Source organism: Gopherus flavomarginatus, chromosome 17 (genome assembly GCF_025201925.1).
Source record: "Gopherus flavomarginatus isolate rGopFla2 chromosome 17, rGopFla2.mat.asm, whole genome shotgun sequence".
NCBI classification, from domain to species: Eukaryota; Metazoa; Chordata; order Testudines; family Testudinidae; genus Gopherus; species Gopherus flavomarginatus.
This window is the reverse complement of record NC_066633.1, coordinates 14,692,660-14,711,074: the sequence shown is the minus strand read 5'-3', so window position 1 is coordinate 14,711,074 and position 18,415 is coordinate 14,692,660.

The following is an 18,415-nucleotide window of genomic DNA, read 5'->3' as shown; positions in this document are numbered from 1 at the left end:
TCGGACCATGGCCCCTACCGAGTGGTGAAATGTCAAGGCTACAATGCTGGTGACAGCATATCAGACAGGAAAACAGCAAGTAACATGTTTGTGTTCCACAACAATTCTTGTACACAAAAGTAGCAGGGACTAATTAGGCTTGAAGAGCATTTGGACTTCAGTATCCACTGTTTAGCATCAAACTTACCCTGGAGCTAGCAAAGCAGCCCTTAGTATTTTAACCAAGTTCACAAGGCACCAAGGCTTCTTTTAGGAGCAACTTTTGCACAAATGCTTCTGCTCTGTGCTTTCCTGCACTAATAGGAGGTCATCTGCCATTTATCATAACTCAAACCTGAGAATAGGCAAGCTGGGTTCAGATAAAATAAAGTTTGGTTTTCTCCATCACCTTCCCTTTTGACAGCCTCTGACAGCCTCTGACAGCATCTTGTCTTTACTCCCTTAGAAGAGTTCTTCCAGAGGAAATATTTCCCCACGTACCCTCAGGGATGAAGACTGATGCAAAGAAAGTATAGTTCTACAGTGAAAATGGCATTGAGAGGCAGTGTCGTCTAATGGAAAAGGCACTAATATGGGTATCAAGATATACCTAGGTATTATTCCTAGCTCTGCCACTGAGCTCTGTGACAGTAGTTGAGTCGCTTCCTCTCTCTGTTTCCTCTCCCACCTTTTGTCTGTCTTCTGTAGTTAGCTGCTAAGCTCTTGGAGCAAGAGAGTGTTTCTTTTGTGCATGTGTACAATGCCTAGCAGAAAGGGGCGCTGATCTCTTTGGGGGCCCCTTGACACTAAAATAGTGTAATAATTTTAATAGTGGTCATAATTATGGGCTCACTTATGGATGTATCCATGTCTTGCTTACAGCCACAAAAATATCTTTGTGCTGAGACCAAGTTCAGAATTGATCATACCTGTACTATCAGTATTGGCCTATGGGTCAGAAACCTGGACCTTCTCACAGGCAGACTTGGAGCAGCTAGAGACGTTCCATATGCCCTGTCAGCACCAAATCCTGAGCATGAAGTGGTTTGATTTGTCATAGATTCACAGAAATCTGGCCTTCCTTCAGTGCCTCATTATATTCAAATGTGGCATTGCATGCTCTTCAGCCATGTCACCAGGGATGGACAAAAACACTCCAGTACACTGAATTCTCAAACTCTCCATCAGTGCATGAAGAGGAATGTGCCTAGACCCTACCTAGTGCCACCTGTGGGGTTACCCCAGAGATTCTTGTATTCACAGGACTGAGCCAGGGTTGGGAACTTCACTACACAATGTCTGCTATGATACCATCAGCCAGGGTCCTCCCATAGTGTCATGGTCTTCAGTGGACTGTGTGTGTCTGATCATGATGATTATGGGCCCCGTGTTTGTTGCCACTGAGTGACTCCAGATCAGATGTGTTCACATCACAAGTTCAAACGTTGCATTTTTCTAACGAGCAAGCCTGCATTGTCTGGCTGGGCTCTGAGAGTCAGAATTCTTTCCTGCTTGTGTATCATCATCCATAATAAAGACCCAGCAGGTTAAATTCTGCCCTCAGTTTATACCTGTGCAGCCCCATTGTCGTCAGTGGGGATCCACCGCTGTGACTCAGGACAAGATTTGGCCCTACAGTGAGGTCTTGATAAATAATTCTGTTGATCATACATGAGGCAGGAGGGACTCCCAGGTCACACACCCATAGCTGTGCTGGTGCGATGATGCTAACAGACATCAAAAGCAGCATACACGTGTTCCAATCAGCAACAAAACCAGCTATGTCTCTGAATACACAGAAGGAGCAGATCTACTGAGTTGGGAGAGTCTCTGCATGGTTTCTTTTCAGACCAGAACGGCAATTTAAACAGAAACCACCCTGAAACTAGGCAACAGCTCCAGTTCACTCTGCAGGCTGAAATATCCGCTTCAATGACATGAGGAAGGTGTAAAACACAGTGACGAAGTCCCCAGTGTTGGGGAGAGAGTATCATTCCACATGGCGGGCCCTGTCAGAGACAACTGACAATCCCCATGGGTGCATGCGGAACGACCTGCCTTTTCGAAGCCCCACCGATCAAACAGTGCAGCCTCAGCCCCTCTAGAATGTTCCACTGGCTTTGCATTTGGGGTGTTCAAAACTGCATTGCTCCATGACTTTGATAGCCATGAATGCTGTGCTTGCAAAACAGAGCTGTTAGCTTACGTGTGAAAAAGGATCCCAGAGCTTTATATGATGAAAATGGTTAAATGTTAGGTTTGGAATATATGTGCGTGTTTGTGCGTGTGTTTGTAGATAGATAAATAGATGTGTCTAGGTACATATATATTTGTGCATATATATGTAGATAGATAGATGTGTTTATGCATAGATATGTGTGTGCATTTTATCTATGTAAGTGCATTTTTATGTGTGTGACTGTATATACGTGTGTGTATATATCTGCATGTATGTGTGTAATCTATTTATCTATCTATCTACATCTTTGTGTGGTTATGTGCATGTAATAGCATGTTCAAATTCCAAGACTGTACAGATAAGGGCTTTACAATGCAATGGTTAGCCTGGCGAATGGGCACCCTCGCTTTCAGTTTGGGGTGCATCACTCACATCACATCACACTCAATTATTTTAACGACAAGGCCACAGTAGCAGGAGCTGTTGCCTAATGAGCACCCTCGGCACTCTGGCTGTTGGCCTGCTTCCGCTCATTCCTGTCAGGGCAGGGTTAGTGTCTCTTTTAATTTTATCTTGGCACATTCTCTTAAAGATCTGCTGACACCTGGTTGGGGAACTTTGCAAAAAGAAAAAATAATCCAGTTCACAAGGTGATTGACACTGGTAGATGGTATATCATGTGCATTCCTCTTCCCCTCATCATTAATAAGAACTTCTATCAAGACAAGCTTTCAGAGCCCCTAGAATTTAGAGCTAGATATGACCTATTAGTTCACCAAGACCATCTCCCTTCCAGTCTGGGATTATTCCCTATTGCACATTTAGTGATGGTTTGTCCAATCGAATTATCCATCCCTGATGCTGACAGCATGGAGCTCATTTTGTGAACTTCACCATCTATTTTTTTCCTATGGGAAGGTGATGTGGGCAGCTCACAGGATTCAGAGCACTAGGCCCAACTCCATAAACCCTTAAATATGGCAGCCTTCCCGCCACTAACTTCAATGGGACTGCTCAGCTGAAAGAGGGTTTATAGAATGATGCTTCTCAATTGAAGTTTGTGACTCTTTTTATACTGTAACCTAAGCCCTTGTTTATTTTGAAAGGGTGACTCTAGTTTAAGAAAAATGTTTCTCTAGCTAAAGGGAAGTCTGTGCTGTGTATTAGGAATAGAAGAATCTCACACACACATACACACACACACACACTCATGATATTGGCTGACAGGCAACTACACCTTCTGCTGCATTTTCATTGTGTTCCTTCTCCTGGAACATGTTTTGAGTGTTTTATAATGTCACATCAGGGCTACAATAACAATTCTATTCCAGGTTCTTATACCACCTGTGAGGGTTTATCAGGGTGCCTAGGACTGAAAATCACCTTGTTACCCCTCTGCCTCAGCAAGAGAGACCTGCTTGTGTTTAGCTGGATGTCAGTTCCCTGACACTCAAGTCTGTTAGCCACCTAAACAATCTCCTCGGGGCTCTGCCAGCCCTCACTCAGCCTTGCAGGTAACAATAGGTGTACCCCAACCCGCAAACCCCTCTGAAAGAGTCCTCCTTGTAGTATCAAGCCCCTTCACTGGACACACAGGAATCACCAGGCTTGCTGTCCCCAAGGGAACAGTATACACACAACTTGACCGGTACAGCCCAGGGTCAGGTCCTTTTAGCATCACAGCACGGAGATATAGTTTGATAATAAACTTATGATTGTTTTCACTCTAAGATAAAGATTTAAGAGCTGCTGTGTAAGGATAGTGGAAACAGCAATGGTGACATACAAAACAAAAAGTATAATGTGTTGCTTAGCATCTCAACTCAACTCTAACAGGCTAAAATCCTTGTCTCAAGTAGTTTCTCATCTAAAGCAATCTCCCTATGTCACCAACCAGCAGAGCTGGGACGCACCAAAGCGCTGTCCTTTTTGCTTCCTCATGGATTGACTACAAAAGTCCTTTTGAGTCTCCTTGTATTTCCCCAACTCTTTGTTTTGTGCCCATAATCAAGACGACCCCCGTGTTGTCTCCACGTACTCAGGTTGACTCCGTATGGAAAACAGGCTTCCATTGTGTTGGCTTACAAGGCTTAATCAACATATGAACCTAGGCAGACAGGTGACTATACACCCCCATTGTCTAGTAAAACCTGTTTCTCAACCCTGCCAGGGACATGAACTCTAAAATATATTTTCAGTACATATATACTACTCCTTAAATATCATCCATACACACAACGTATGATGATTATGAGGCTCAGTACGACACATGCTTTGATTAGACACCTCACACAACCCATTTTGGATAAATACTATGAAAGCAGTTGTTAGGTGTGATGAATTTGTCGAGCCTGATAGGAGTTGCTGTTACAGAACAGTGAACCCTTTCCCAGATGGCACTGAGGGGCTCATAGGGTACCACCGCCCTCCTCACCAAAGTACCTGCACACCTTCCGCTAGTGCATTGAGCAACGTGTCATACATCTGTCACGTTTAGGTCATGCTTTTTCTCGTCCTCTCTCCAGGGTGAGAATTATGTGTACAGAGAGTGTTATGGTTTGTAGGTAATTTTTTGTTTCAATGTACATTCTGCTCTGTGTTTATATTAGAGAAGGCAGGTCAAATATGCCTTGCCCTTGGAGCCGAAGGTGGTGAGGTCTGTGATGGTCCTTGGCTTTTGTGAGGGATTCATGCCACAGTATCAGACCAACCCCCCGAGAAAGCTCTGTCTCCCACACAGATGAGTTTTAAGCTAACGGTTGAAAGTCTCATTCTGGAACAATCATCCTCATATTTCATCCTCATTTCTGCCCCATCTGCATCTGCCTCAGCATCTGTGTCAGTCATTTGCTATAATTACAGTCTCCTCCATTCTCCCCTCTCCCGCCCCCATGTCTCTTCAAATTTCCTCACTTGAGAGTTTCATGCAAATCTTTTTCACAATCACATGGGCCTTGGCGTGAAACTCAGAAATGTTTCCTTTTAGCAAGTTAACTAGTTCCTGAATGGTTCTCTCTTACAAATCTCCTGTACTCTTTAGACTTCACATCTAAAAAGCTGGCAGTTGCGCCAATTGGGATGATTATCTTTCTCATGCTGACCACTAATGTACGTTAAAAAGCCTGTGGCACTTTTACACAGGAGCAGGAGGTTTAGCCCTGGCGACCTGACCAAATCCCAGTTACAGAATAACATTAGATTCCTCCTGCATTTTCAACTGGATATGAGATTCTTCATTTTCTGTCCCAAACTTTTGCATTGCTGTGTCCTGATAAACAAGCAGCTATGTTCCAAACCAGTGATGGCTGCATTTCTATGGTGAGAGGTGTGACACAGACAAGGGCAACGGTAGTAAAGTTCTCAAGTCAGACACAAGTGGGTAAAGGTACTTTTGGCCCCACTCAAAACAGATGAACGAACAAAAGAATTAGCAAATTGCAGATTTCCTGAATAAACGGTAGAGAAATGTTCTCAGTAATGGGACTAAAAGAAGAGAGTTCATCCCCATCATATTCTAAGATCCCACATTTCAAATCACCAGCAAAGTTATTATATCACCTCTAAAACCTCAGTGCCTGAAATTGACCTAAACTCGGCCAGAGAAGTATCGGCTTTTATCCTGGCTTTTGCTCCCATAAACACAGCCAGCCTTGTTGATCTTATCCAAAGAGGAGAGAGAACTTTTCACAGCAAGAAACATCTGATTCTTCTGTTTCTGAGCAGAAGCTGGCAGGATCCCTCCAGCTGTCAGCCACCTGGAACGGTTCCACCAGATGGGATTTTGCAGACGTAGTGGTGGAGGAGGCACAATCAACTGAATTTAACTGGTTAGCAATCTCCCAGACAGTGGGGAGGACTCACTTTGTGTCTACCCTGCACATTAATTTAGCTGAGACTGCAACTGGGACCCTGCTCAGTCAGCAGGTGACAGCTCTGCCAATTTAGCCAAAAGGATACTCATCCCAACTCCTCCCAAATCCTGGCCGAGCCAGCAGGAGCTGTGCTCAGCTTGTCTCAATTGGGAATTAGACTTTGCATATCTTACATCTATTAGTGTAAAAATAGGTTATATGAATAAAGGGTGTTAAAATTGCCACCTCAGTCTGATTTCTCATGCTCCATAATATAACATATGGCAATGACTGAACTCCCAGGGAGAACTCAGGAAGGAAACAGAGAGAAGTGTTTAAAAGTCATTTAACCACTTCACCACCTTGGGAATGTTCTGCACGTGTCCAGGAAAGGCTTGTGTGGAGCTGTACTCACATGGTGGCATAGCACGCATGACATGTGGTGCTGAAGGGGGGGTCAAAGCAGCTGGAAGTGCTACAGGATTTCCAAGACACCAGCCACTTTTTGTTGAAAGACCTCAAGAATGGCTACTATGGGTAGGACACTTACTCCATTTAACTTGTATCTCCAAACTTGGGAGGAATCACAGAATCATAGAAGATTAGGGTTGGAAGAGACCTCAGGAGGTCATCTAGTCCAACCCCCTGCTCAAAGCAGGACTAACCCCAACTAAATCTATGAAGTGTTCCCTGTCAGAGCAAGATATGAAAAGAAGCCGTCTTGCTAAGCAGAAGGACCTTGCACAGTGTATCCGTTGACAGGATTCATGTCAATTTATTCCTCATTCTCACTTGGAAGAGTTTCACCCATTGAGTTTTACCATTAGGGACCATTTATTTTGGTTTGGGTTTTTTTGTGGTTGACTGATGGGAAAAGATAGATTGGCCCAGATTCAATCAAATCTCAAGGCGAAGGTTTACAAATCTTAAATCGCTGCAGAGTGGGGGGAAAAAAATCACTGTCTTCCAATAGCACCATGTCCCCTGGTCCCATGCCAGAGCATGGATCCAGAACTGACTCAGAGGGAAGCACACCACCTACTGCAGTTTTTCTTCAAATATCTCCCCTCCTGGATCTGACCAAGGCCTGACCAGGCTTAGCGGGTGAGACTTGATAAGCTTTCCACCTGAGGCGGATTTAGCCCCAGGTTGTCACCTTTCCTCTGAGGAGCTGAGTCAGAGGCATAAACAGAGCTCTGAATCCATACTCGACTCCTCCACACACAGAGCAGTCTCTGTCTTGCTGCATGTTAGCAGCCAGGGCCGCATGAAGGGTTTTAACTAAGTCTCGGGCTGTGTCTACATTTGAGCTGGGAGGTGTGATCCCTAGCTCGTATAGAGGCACCAAGTACATCTAGCTGCCCAAGTACACATCCAGGGATCCAGCCAGGTACATGCTGAGGCGGCTAACTTGAGCTGCCCCCGGGCTACCCCAGCTGTACTGCTATTTTTAGCTGACTAGGTTGAATAGAGCTAGCCTGGGTTCATCTCTGCAATCGGGCCTCCCAGCTCAAGTGTAGACACAGCCTCAGCCTGCAGAAACGGAGGATGCAAATGCATGAATGCTTTAGCTGTGGTATGAATGAATATTTTCCTAAAATAAGAGTGGGAGCAAGAAAGAAAACGTTGGTTTGGCAAGGTGCTCTAGTTCCACCGCCACTAGCCTTCCCACCACCGCCGCTGCCGCCTTTCCCTTTTAGTTTTGCCCTGTCAGGTTTAATCTGTAGTGTTTGTAATTCAGGTAGCAAATTGATTTCTGAAAGCACTCTGTCCCTATTCAGTCCACGCTAGAGAAGATCCTTGCATTAATTATGCACTGATATTGATGTTTTTGTCAGACAAGGTCTAATGTCATTATATTCAAATCTTGCTGCTTCCTTGTTAAAAATGTTTCAGAACATGGCCTTGGGAAAGGTACCTTTATGTCACTTTTGGGATTGGAGATGCCCTGACAAAGAAATACTCAGTCCAGGAATTAACGTAGCTTTCACATACCCCCTCCTACCACCACTCCGTCCACTTCTCCGAAGAGGCGCTCAGTAGAAATGGAAGCTCCTGTGGAGCTCAGCGAGGGGAGAAAGGGAGGTCCTCCCCAAAGGACAGTTGGCATTGACATTAGATCTTGTTTACCCTTAATAGGCCAGGACAGCACTTTTGGGACACACATTGCAAATAGAGCTGTGCAAAAGCACCCATTCTCACTTTGTGGCATGTGCAACCAACTCTCATCAGGCTACAAAGCTGCTTTCATTTCCTCATGGGGCTGGGAGGAATTGTTAATACCTTCCCCTGGGAGGGCAGGATGCTTGCCAGATCCTGAAACCAGAGATGGTTGAACCCTGGGTCAAGACACCATCTCCAAAAGTGAAGGATCTTGTCTCTCGAACTGCTCCATTTTGGAAAACGTATTAATGAGCTCACTCATCAAGTATGCCTGACCCATGTTACTCTGATGTGAAGTCACAGGGACTAAAATATTAGGTCTGATTAATGATCTCCTCCAGGAGATGGTCAGGTGATTTAATTAGATCTTCCAGAAGCCTTTCATATTGTGCTGACAATGAAGCCTTCTTGACATCATGTGGCAAAGTTGCTACCCCAACATGACCCCTCCTGGATGGCTGTGGTGCTGCAGCAACTTTTGCCTCAGTTTCCCCCCACTGTCTTTTGGCTACTCCAATTGTTAGAGTGTCCTGATCCTCTGGCCAAACCATTTCATAGAGTCCAGCCCCTTCTAGGGCTATAGAGTCCTCTACCTTAGTCGTACAATAACAATGCGAAAGCCAAGCCTTCTGCCCAGCTGGGCTCAGCTGGCCACCTACTTGTTTCAGGTTTGCCTTTGCTGCTTTACACTGCCCTTCTGTGTTTCAATCCACCCCAGAATTCAGGGGCTGGCACCCTATTCCCTTTGCTCAGGGATTCAGACAGGCTCCAGCACTTCTCAGAGGAAGTTGCTCCCCAGCTCCTCTCCTCCGGATTTTTTTTTTCCCCATTGATCCTCCTGGTCTCTCTGCTCTATCCTACCAGAGAGTGATGGCAGAGCTTCTCCCTCCCTGTAGCCCCCTTCTGCTTAGACCTTCCACTGTTTATAGTAATCCCTCAGCTCCTTCCCCAGCTGGAACTCATGCTCAGCTAAGTCTGGCCCACCCTCCAGTTGCAGCCAGAGAGCTACCTTAGCCTCTCTGGTCCACATTATCCCATTCAGGGCCTGTATGGAGTATATACCCCATCAGACTTGGGATCAAGACCTTGTAGGAGCATACATGATCACTGTAGAGTGGCTCTGTTCATTTCTCTTGGACATTTTTCATCCTCCCTTAGAATCTCTTTGCAGGGCTCCATTTCATTGCCTCTCCTTTACCCTACATATGTGAGGCTATTGGGGGAGGGGCAAGGTGTTTGTGGTCCCACTGCTCTTAGGAAGATGATGCCAAGATCTGCCTACCCTACTCATAGATTCCATATTCTACTGTCATCTTGGCTTTTCAAAGCCCTATCATTAAACTCCATGGAAAGCATAACACTGACTTCAGTGGAAGCTGGGTAGAACACCAGCATCTAGCCAGGAGAGGGTCCTTTATAGGAACTGAGTGGCTGAAGCTCAGTTCCTACAAGATGAGATGATGCTGGGAACAGGAGGATGAATAAGAATTGTGGATCCTCATTCGTCTGAGGAGCTACACTCATCCTCCATCTCAGATGTTCACAGACTGAGGGTCTTATTGGCTCTATTGCATCTATGGTAAAATGTGGTTTATTTGGGTCTACCCCAGCAGCATTGTGCAAATGTGCCTCACCGTGACCCGGAGAAGATCACCTTCAGGAATGAGACGGTAGTTTGCATTCAATGGCCCTGTCAGTCCTTGGCCTTTCTGCTGAGGTTGCTAGTAAGAAGGCCCATCACTTCCAACAGCAGTGAGAATACCTGTGCACTAGAAAGGGGGCCGAGGCCATCAACATATTTGACATAGACAACCTAACATTCAGCAATATTTGATCACTGTTGTGACTGAACCAGAAGTTTCTAACCACCACAGGGGTGAGGTTCTGGAACAGCCTCTGAATAGGAATTGCGGCGGGGGGTGGGGGAGAGAGCAAACAATTTAACTAGTTTTAAGAGAGAATGGGACAAATTTATGAGTGCAATTGTGATGGTGGGGGTCACGGCTCAACAGTCTCGAGGCTCATTTCCTGTTTAGGTGTTATATTCTTAAAGCTCATGCTTTCAGGGTTTCAGTCAGCCACTGGCAGGGGACAGGAAAGGATTTTTCTCCCCCAGTGTTTTCTGGGAGGTTTTTTTTTCATCTTCTTCCTCTGAAGCATCAGCAGTGACCATGTCTGGAGATGGGACTCTGGGCTGGGTGCCCATTGCTCTGAGGTGGCACCAAGTATTCTCTCTCTCAGGTGCTTGGCTGGCTGGTTCTTGCTCACATGCTCAAGGTTTAACTGATCACCCTACGTGGTGTCAGGAAGGAATTTTCTGCCAGGTCATATTGGCAGTGACTTTGTTGTTTTTTTCCTTCCTCTAGGTCAGTGGTTCTCAAACTAGGGCCACTGCTTGTTCAGGGAAAGCCCCTGGCGGGCTGGGCTGGTTTGTTTACCTGCTGCGTCCACAGGTTCGGCCGATCGCAGCTTCCAGTGGCCGCAGTTCACAGTTCCAGGCCAATGGGAGCTGCGGGAAGCGGCGCAGGCCAAGGGATGTACTGACCGCCGCTTCCTGCAGCTGCCATTGGCCTGGAGCAGAGAACCACGGCCACTGGGAGCTGCGATCAGCCAAACCTGCGAACATGGCAGGTACACAAACTGGCCTGGCCAACCAGGGGCTTTCCCTGCACAAGTGGCAGCCCTAGTTTGAGAACCACTGCTCTACGGTGTGTGGGTGCAGGCCACTGGCCAGGCTTATCTGATTAGATCTCATTTAATCATGTCCATGCCATAGCAGGAGCCTCAGGCACTGCTGCACCTGGGTCCCTCCTAGTCTCTGCTGTTGGCACATATCGCGTCCCTGTGGGCTGTAACACTTTGGTCTCATTGCGGTTGTGGGGTTTAGTGTGTGGGTGCTGGGTGGCCTGTGATGTACAGGAGGTGAGACTAGATCTAGTGGTCCCTTCTGGCCCTAAACACTACGCCCCTACAAATGGTGTTTTATGCTATGAGAGCATTAACAATGGAAAGAGCTTTCTCATTACTCAGTTTCCTAACTGTTCAAAGCTCTTATCTGGGCTAAGGTTTCATTTGGGGATGGGAGGACAAGGATGGATAGGGATATGTTTATTACTTACTCGATACGGAGGCTTATTGCACTTTGTACCCACTGAACTAGCCATAAAATCTCAGTTTAATAACCACGTACCTGCATAATGAACGCATTTGAAAAAGCCTCCTGCGGGAAGCTGGGGACTGTGGAATATTTTGAAACAGTTTGTTAAACTTGCATTTCCCAAGGAGCTTAGGTGCCTGCCTCAGCTGCTGCTATTGAGACCCGCAGTCCTGTGTCTGGTCCTTCCTTTCAATGAAATCTCATTAGCATCACTTTACTAAATTAAATGGATTATAGTTGGGAAGCAGCTGGAGTGCAGAGCAGTCACATTGACTGCTGCCTTAGGTTAGAATGAAATTAACTGGCTTCAGGCTCCTGCTGCTTTGAAGTTGCCCAAAGTAGCCAGGTAATAACGTTGCTTCTCTTCTGTGTTACGAGCTGAGAGACCTCAGCATGACAGTCAGATGAAGCCATTTCTTGGTAAGAAAACAGTCTTGGAGCTGATGGTCTGGGGCTGAGAAAATGAAAAGCGGAGATGTTTCAATGTGATTCCTGCAGGTGCTTTCTTCAAGGGTCTGCCTAAGAGCTCCCATTTCCTGTTGCAGAAGTTCAGTCCTTTCGAAGGGATGGCTAAATGACTCACAGCGCACTGTGCTCACCTTTAACTTGGGATTCTCATCCTGTGTGCATGAAGAACTCTGCTTTTCTTGGCTAGAATTTTGCATCAGGTATTCCCATCAAAGCTTCATCTCTCTCAGCTAGCTCGACTGTTCTAGGAACAGAGTATTATAACTTTAATGCCTGGAGGAGTCCAGGGGCTGAATTACTCTGAGTGAATAAATGTGCCTTTGCATGAGGCCTGGGATTTGGGGAAATAAACAAGAAACATTCCCTTTGCTCTGTCTGCAGGAAATAAAGGGCTATGATCTGAAGAGGAAGTAGGTGTGTGTGTATGTGAGAGAGAGAGACGCGGCGGGGGCATGGGAAATCACACCATTAATCTAACAGAGCTGGGGGACTGGGGCATGTACAGAAGGAGGATTTAGACCCAGTGCAGAGGTGTCCATAAGGATACCCCTGTGCATCCATGTACTCTCCCACATACATCATCTTCTTTCACAGGGATCAACCTCCTCCTACACCATCCCCAACAGAAGAATTTGGAGGGAACTTCATAAGGGGAATCTTATGAAGTTTCCCTTTCCCCCACAGCCTCTACCCCATGTGTGGGAAGAATTTAGGCCTTATTTCTTTTTTCCCATCATTCTCTTAACAAAGCCCAAGTCACAAAGTCTCGATCATGTTCCAGATCCAAACATCCCCCACTCTCAGAAGCATTGGTTTTGAAGCCACGGTATGGCCCATTATTAACAGTAGCCAGCTGGAAAGTTTGGATCCAGATCTGAGCTTCTTTAAATCATTTGGCTCTGGAGGGGTGAGTCAGACCCATTTGTGCCCTTAACTTGCTTTGTTTTTCATTTCTTTTGCACCATTTCTGTGGCCTCTGCCACTGTGCGGCTCACGTCTCGCCCCTGCAGTGACCGTGTAGACTTTACTCTCCCAACGTCTTTTGCTGAAGGGCTGCTGGATGTTCTCCTCATGAGCCTTTTCTTTTACAGAGGTGGCCAGTCTCAAGCGAGGAATGGAGAAGGAATCCATGAGGGCAAGAGGGCAGGGGGATGTAGGAAGCCTCAAATGAGAGGCATAGAAGACATCTTCTGTTGTGGGTAAGGACAAGATGAAGAATGGGAGAGGTGTTTGGGGTGGCGAAATGTAAGAGAATCCACAGAGAGAAATGAGAAGACAGGTGGCTCCTAAAGAGACTTAGGCCCTGATACTCCACTGCCTTGTGACCCCTGTCAACAGTTACACCAAGCAAAGGTCAAGCAAGTCAGAATTCCCCACTCACAAGGAGAAGAGTGTCCCCGCCCACTCCACACCCACACACGCACAGTTCCCACTCACTCTGCACAGCCATGTCCTAAGGCAGTGGAGAATCAGGCTCTGTGGAGCATTTTGTTGATGTAGCAGGTTTAGGTGAGGAAGTGGTTGCTGTTGGCAGGTCACAGTTTGTAAATTCTAGCATCCGGCCTTCTCAACTAGCTCCTACTGGGATTGAAAATGCCCTTGGACTTCCCCATTGTCTTGCCCAGATGCTGCCCATAAGCCGGACCTTGGCTCTGTTCATCCACCTACTTGTCCCAGAAGTCCTGCAGGGCAACCTTGTGAAATGGAACGCGTGAACAGCTGAACGGAGAAAGGATGCAGGAAGGCTGTTTGCAAGCGAAGCTCTCAGATGTGATAAAGGATGTGAGAAGATTCCCTTTCCCGTTCCCCCGCCCCCATGCACACCTCACAAACAAGCAACCTATTTGTGTAGAGTAAGCGATGCTTTCTTCCTTAGATCCTATGCCTCGCTTCCTGCATGGCACCGTCTGATAAACCATAAACCCCTTTGATGCGACAAGAAATCATTTCAAGAAAAGTTGCACTATTCCAAGCAACTGCGTCTCTTCTGAACGTTTCACGTCAGTCTCCTCACTGTGGTTTTCATCTCACTTTATTTCTCTTTTGACTTCAGAGATGGGGGGGGGGAAGAAATGATGTTTCAATAATTCATCCCCCAAGGACTCTTAGGGGCAAATGTTCAAAGTGGCTCAGGGAGATTTAGTTCTGTGAAGCTTATTCCTGTCAATGGAAAGTTGCACAGGCCTGACAAATTCCCTGCTTTTTGTTTTGGTGGAGTTTCCCCGATAAAGTTTAGTAATTTTTTTAAATGACCTGGGTAGGATGGCAAAAGCTGGCAGACCAGGTATATATGCTGGAAAGAGCAATTCAGGAGGTTAAGGTCAGTAAACAGCCACTGATCTGGTACTGTGCAGTGTAAAAGTAGCCACTGTTATTAATTCTGCCATCCCTTACCCATGTTACATAGTCATCGTGACTTCATACAGAGTAAGGTGTTTCTTGCACGAATGAGGGTATGAAAATCTGCCCGTGCGCCTATATGACGTGTGTAGTGATTACCAGTGAGGTGCAACAAGGTGTCCTGTTTGTACCAATTTATAAATCAGCTGCACCTGTGGAATTCATCTGCTTACATAAACGGGCCTCTTATTTAGACAGCAGAATTCCATTGAGCTGGGATCTCGCCTGATATACATTGGCATTGCTCCATTGAAGTCAAGGGAGCCACTCCCGTTTACATAAGCTGAGAATCTGACCCATTGACTTTAGCAGAGTTACGACCAGTATACGCTGTTGTGAGATGAGAATCAGGCCCAAGGAGTAAGACTTTAGTGGGCTTCTAGACACTCTTCTAGCCCCGTTATTTCCTGTATCCTGGACTCAAGCTGTTGTTCAGGAGTAGAGCAGTTTGACTAACTGAATGTTCAGAGTGGGTGCAGCTCTAAATTCTTTGCTTTTAAATTGTTGATTGGGGTTGACCAAAACAATTGAATTTGTCCAAATCTTTGGTAAACTGAAACATCGAAGAAAAAGTTTTGTCTCCGTTCACTGAAAAAAACAACATTTTGTTTCCAGTTCCACGGGGAATACCAAAATGATACAACTCTCTGAGACAGGAGGGTCACAACGTTTCATTTCAGACATGCCATACTGAACCGTTTCAACATGGCTGAATTTTCTTCCAACCAAAACAATTTGCCCAAATCAGCCTCAATTTGTGAATTGGTTTGGTGAGCCAGATCCAGCTGTGTTTCTGAGTTTACTTGGGGCTAGAATGCAAAGCTTTTACTCCTGGGAAGTAATACCTCACCACTGAAACCCAACAGCAAAATCTACTGATAGCAAAGCAGCTGGTTCCTTTTACTTCCCCTGCCAGGTGAGGAGAAAGCAGAGAGGTGAGAGTGACTCTCACCTATGTCCACACTGCAATTAAAACCCTGCGGCTGGCCTATGCCAGCTAACTCAGGCTAAAGGGCTCAGGCTAGGGGCTATTTAATTGTAGTTTAGATGTCTGGGGTTGGGGTGAAGCCCAGGCTTTAGGACCCTGTTAGGTGGGAGGATCCCACAACTCGGGCTGCAACCTGGTCTTGAACATCTACAGTGTAGTTAAACGGCCCTGCAGCTGAAGCTCCTCCAGCCAGAGTCAGCTGGCACAGGCCAGCCTCCAGTGTCTAATTGCAGTGTAGACACACCCGGACTCATAACCTAGTTCCTGCTCTGTTTTGGGGGCCGTCCAGCTGTGTCTACAGCCTTTAGCTGGGCAATATTGTAATGATCCAGCCTGTAATAATGTACTCGTCACCGTGAGCAAGAGGATTGCAATCTGGCCCTCAGCATGAAATCCTTCATTGGAATCTTTCCAGCCCTTCTGGATGGAATCAGGAGACAAGGATAGAAAACAACTCCTGGAATTACTATAAACAAAGATGCCCCTAACCTCCCCTGAGGACTCCTTCCCATTTCCTATTCACCAGACTTTGCGGACAAAGAGTCTGAAATTGAATTCAGAGTCCACACTGGAAAACAAAGGGAGGAGGAAGTGTGTTAGGGGAGTATTAAGAGATAAATCTGATTTTTTACAGTACAGTCTTTCCCCTCTAACCATTCGTAATCCCTTGACTTTCTGTTCATGAATAGATTGAATTTTTCACTATGACATTGCCTAAAGACAATGAGCGATTCCACAACAAATGATTTATGTACTGGAATCGAAAGAGATTTTTACTCAGAAAAACACTCCAGCCGTTTATCTTGATCTCTTGATATATCAGAGCCGGGGCTGTATGTCTCTAAATTAGCTACAGATTAAACAATTCAAGCTGGTTGAAAAGTGTAAATGCAAGAGAAAAGCTCAAAGAAGAAGTTCAATCAGCTTCCGTGATTGGGTTCTTATCAGGACAAAAATGTAAGCAGTTTCCATCGGTCATTTTAGGATAAACAAGCCAGGAGGTAAATACGCTACAGGCATCTGGGAAGCTACATCATGTGTGCACAGGAGCAACTTTAAATAAAGCAAACAAGCTTGAGTTTCTGTCAGGTAGAGGATCTGTGGCTCTGGAGCTGAGAAAAGTTAGTTCTGGGCACATCTGAGAGGCTTTTTTCCCCCCTGGCAGTCTCTGTATGATACAAAAAGGCAAGTGACTTCAGCAATTCAGAGGCATGACAAACAAAATAGCAAATCAGAAAAGAAAACAAAATGGAAGCCTCTGTGAGAAAAAATGAAAACTTTATAGAGTTCTCCAACTACTGCAGGGGCAAGGATGGGACAAATTTCTCTGCAGATCTTCAAACTACTTTTCCTGGCATCAGGAGACAGAGGAACTGTTCAGCTATATTCAGTTTGTCTTTTTGGTTCATGAGTTTGGAGTCCTATCTATCCAGAGAGCTCTTTTTCTCACTCACACACACTCAAACTTGCACACACACACACACACACACACACACACACACACAGAGTGATCTCATTTACACTGCTGTAGATGCAGAAAAACTCCACTTTTCCACCTGAGATTTCTGCAGCCTTCAGTTCTGCTATATTTCTAGGCATTATCAGGACAGAGGGTGAAAAGGGTAAGTTTGGCACAACAGAGTAATTGCAGCTCCAATTCCATCCACTTTGTTAACTGCAGTACAGATCACAGAGCTCGCCCCTCCACTATGGTGGGGTCCTTCGGATAGTGTTCTATACTACTCTGGAGTACCGAGTGCCGTAACTTTATTGCATGCTCACTGCAGTGTGAAGGTCGCATTTAAACCTGGTTTAAACAGTTTATACTCTGGGAAAAAATTCTGAGGTGATGCAAAACTTGGACTAAACTACTCATAGGATGTGACGGGGTGTAAAAAGCTATAAATAGTAGCGTAATCCATATCAATCTGGCACACAGTAGGTTTCTTGTACCAAGCAAGCAAAAGAGTGTAGTAGGGAAATCAACTAACAGAAGGCTATAAGAGAAAGGAAGCTTCCTTCCAAGTTGGCCAGAGTATGTTTCCTGGCTACAAACCCATTGCATTTTGTTAAACAGGTCCTCCCAGATGTGACTGCACTTCAGCAATGAGTTAAGTGAGTCCTATGTGTGCTTGCATGCCTATTATGAGCTGGCTAGGTGGTAAATGTACCCACTGTGGGTGCATTCTAGTGGATGGAATCAGTGTGTCCTAGACACCATACTGCCAACAGCTGAGGAAGATTTGCTTTTAGATCAGATAGAAGGGGCCTTTGGTTGTGGACCAGCAGAAATTAAGTTCTATCCCTGCCAATGCCATGGAATTTCAAGTGGTGGTGATGTGCAGCATAAGATCCATGGTGTCTTTCCTAAATTGCAACAGACTTCTGTATATGCGAATTTGCAGCATGGCTTACATATAAACCCTGTAGCTTTCACTCAGGCAGAAAACCCACTGATTTCCACAGGGATTCATTAAATAAAGATTGCATGACAGGGGGGCCATAGTCAGGAAAGAGCTATGCAATCCTTCCAACAGGGGGCCACACAAATGTATGAGACATGGCTTTATAGCATTCTCTATTGCCATTAGTGTTATTTGACAGGTATGTTGCAGTAGCCCATAGAAACTAATCAGGTGGAGGAACCATTGTACTGGTCACTCTAAATGTCAGTCCCTGCCCATCATAGACCAGAACAGTTCCTCAGATGTGTGATGAGCAAAATCACCTTGTTTTGTGGGTTACATTGCATGCCCCCCTTGGAGAGAACAGTCTCCAACCCAGTGGTGCCCAAACTTTTCTGGTCATACCCTGCCATTACCAGCAATGGAATCTGTCCACGCCCCCGCCCCCTCACGCCCATTACTGCCCAGTGGCTCAGCAGAGCAGCTTGGGGTGAAGGTGGAGATCGGGGAGGAGATGGGGCTAGAGGTGGAGCTGGCCTGGGGGCAGAGAGGGAATGAGGGGAGAGTTGGGAAGGGGTAGAGTGGGGCTGAGGATGGAGCAGGGGCTGTAGTGGAGTTATAGCTGGGGGTGGAACAGAGCTGCAGCTGGGTCTGGAGCTGGGGGGCTCTCACTCCCTACCCCCTGTGGGTGCTGGCCTGGGCCCTACTGCTCACCCCCCCTGGAACCTTCCTCTGTGCCTCCCTCAGGGTTCTGCCCCACAGTTCGGGGACCATTGCTCTAATACAATCAAGTCACAGTTAGATAGGCCTGGAATATATTGCCCT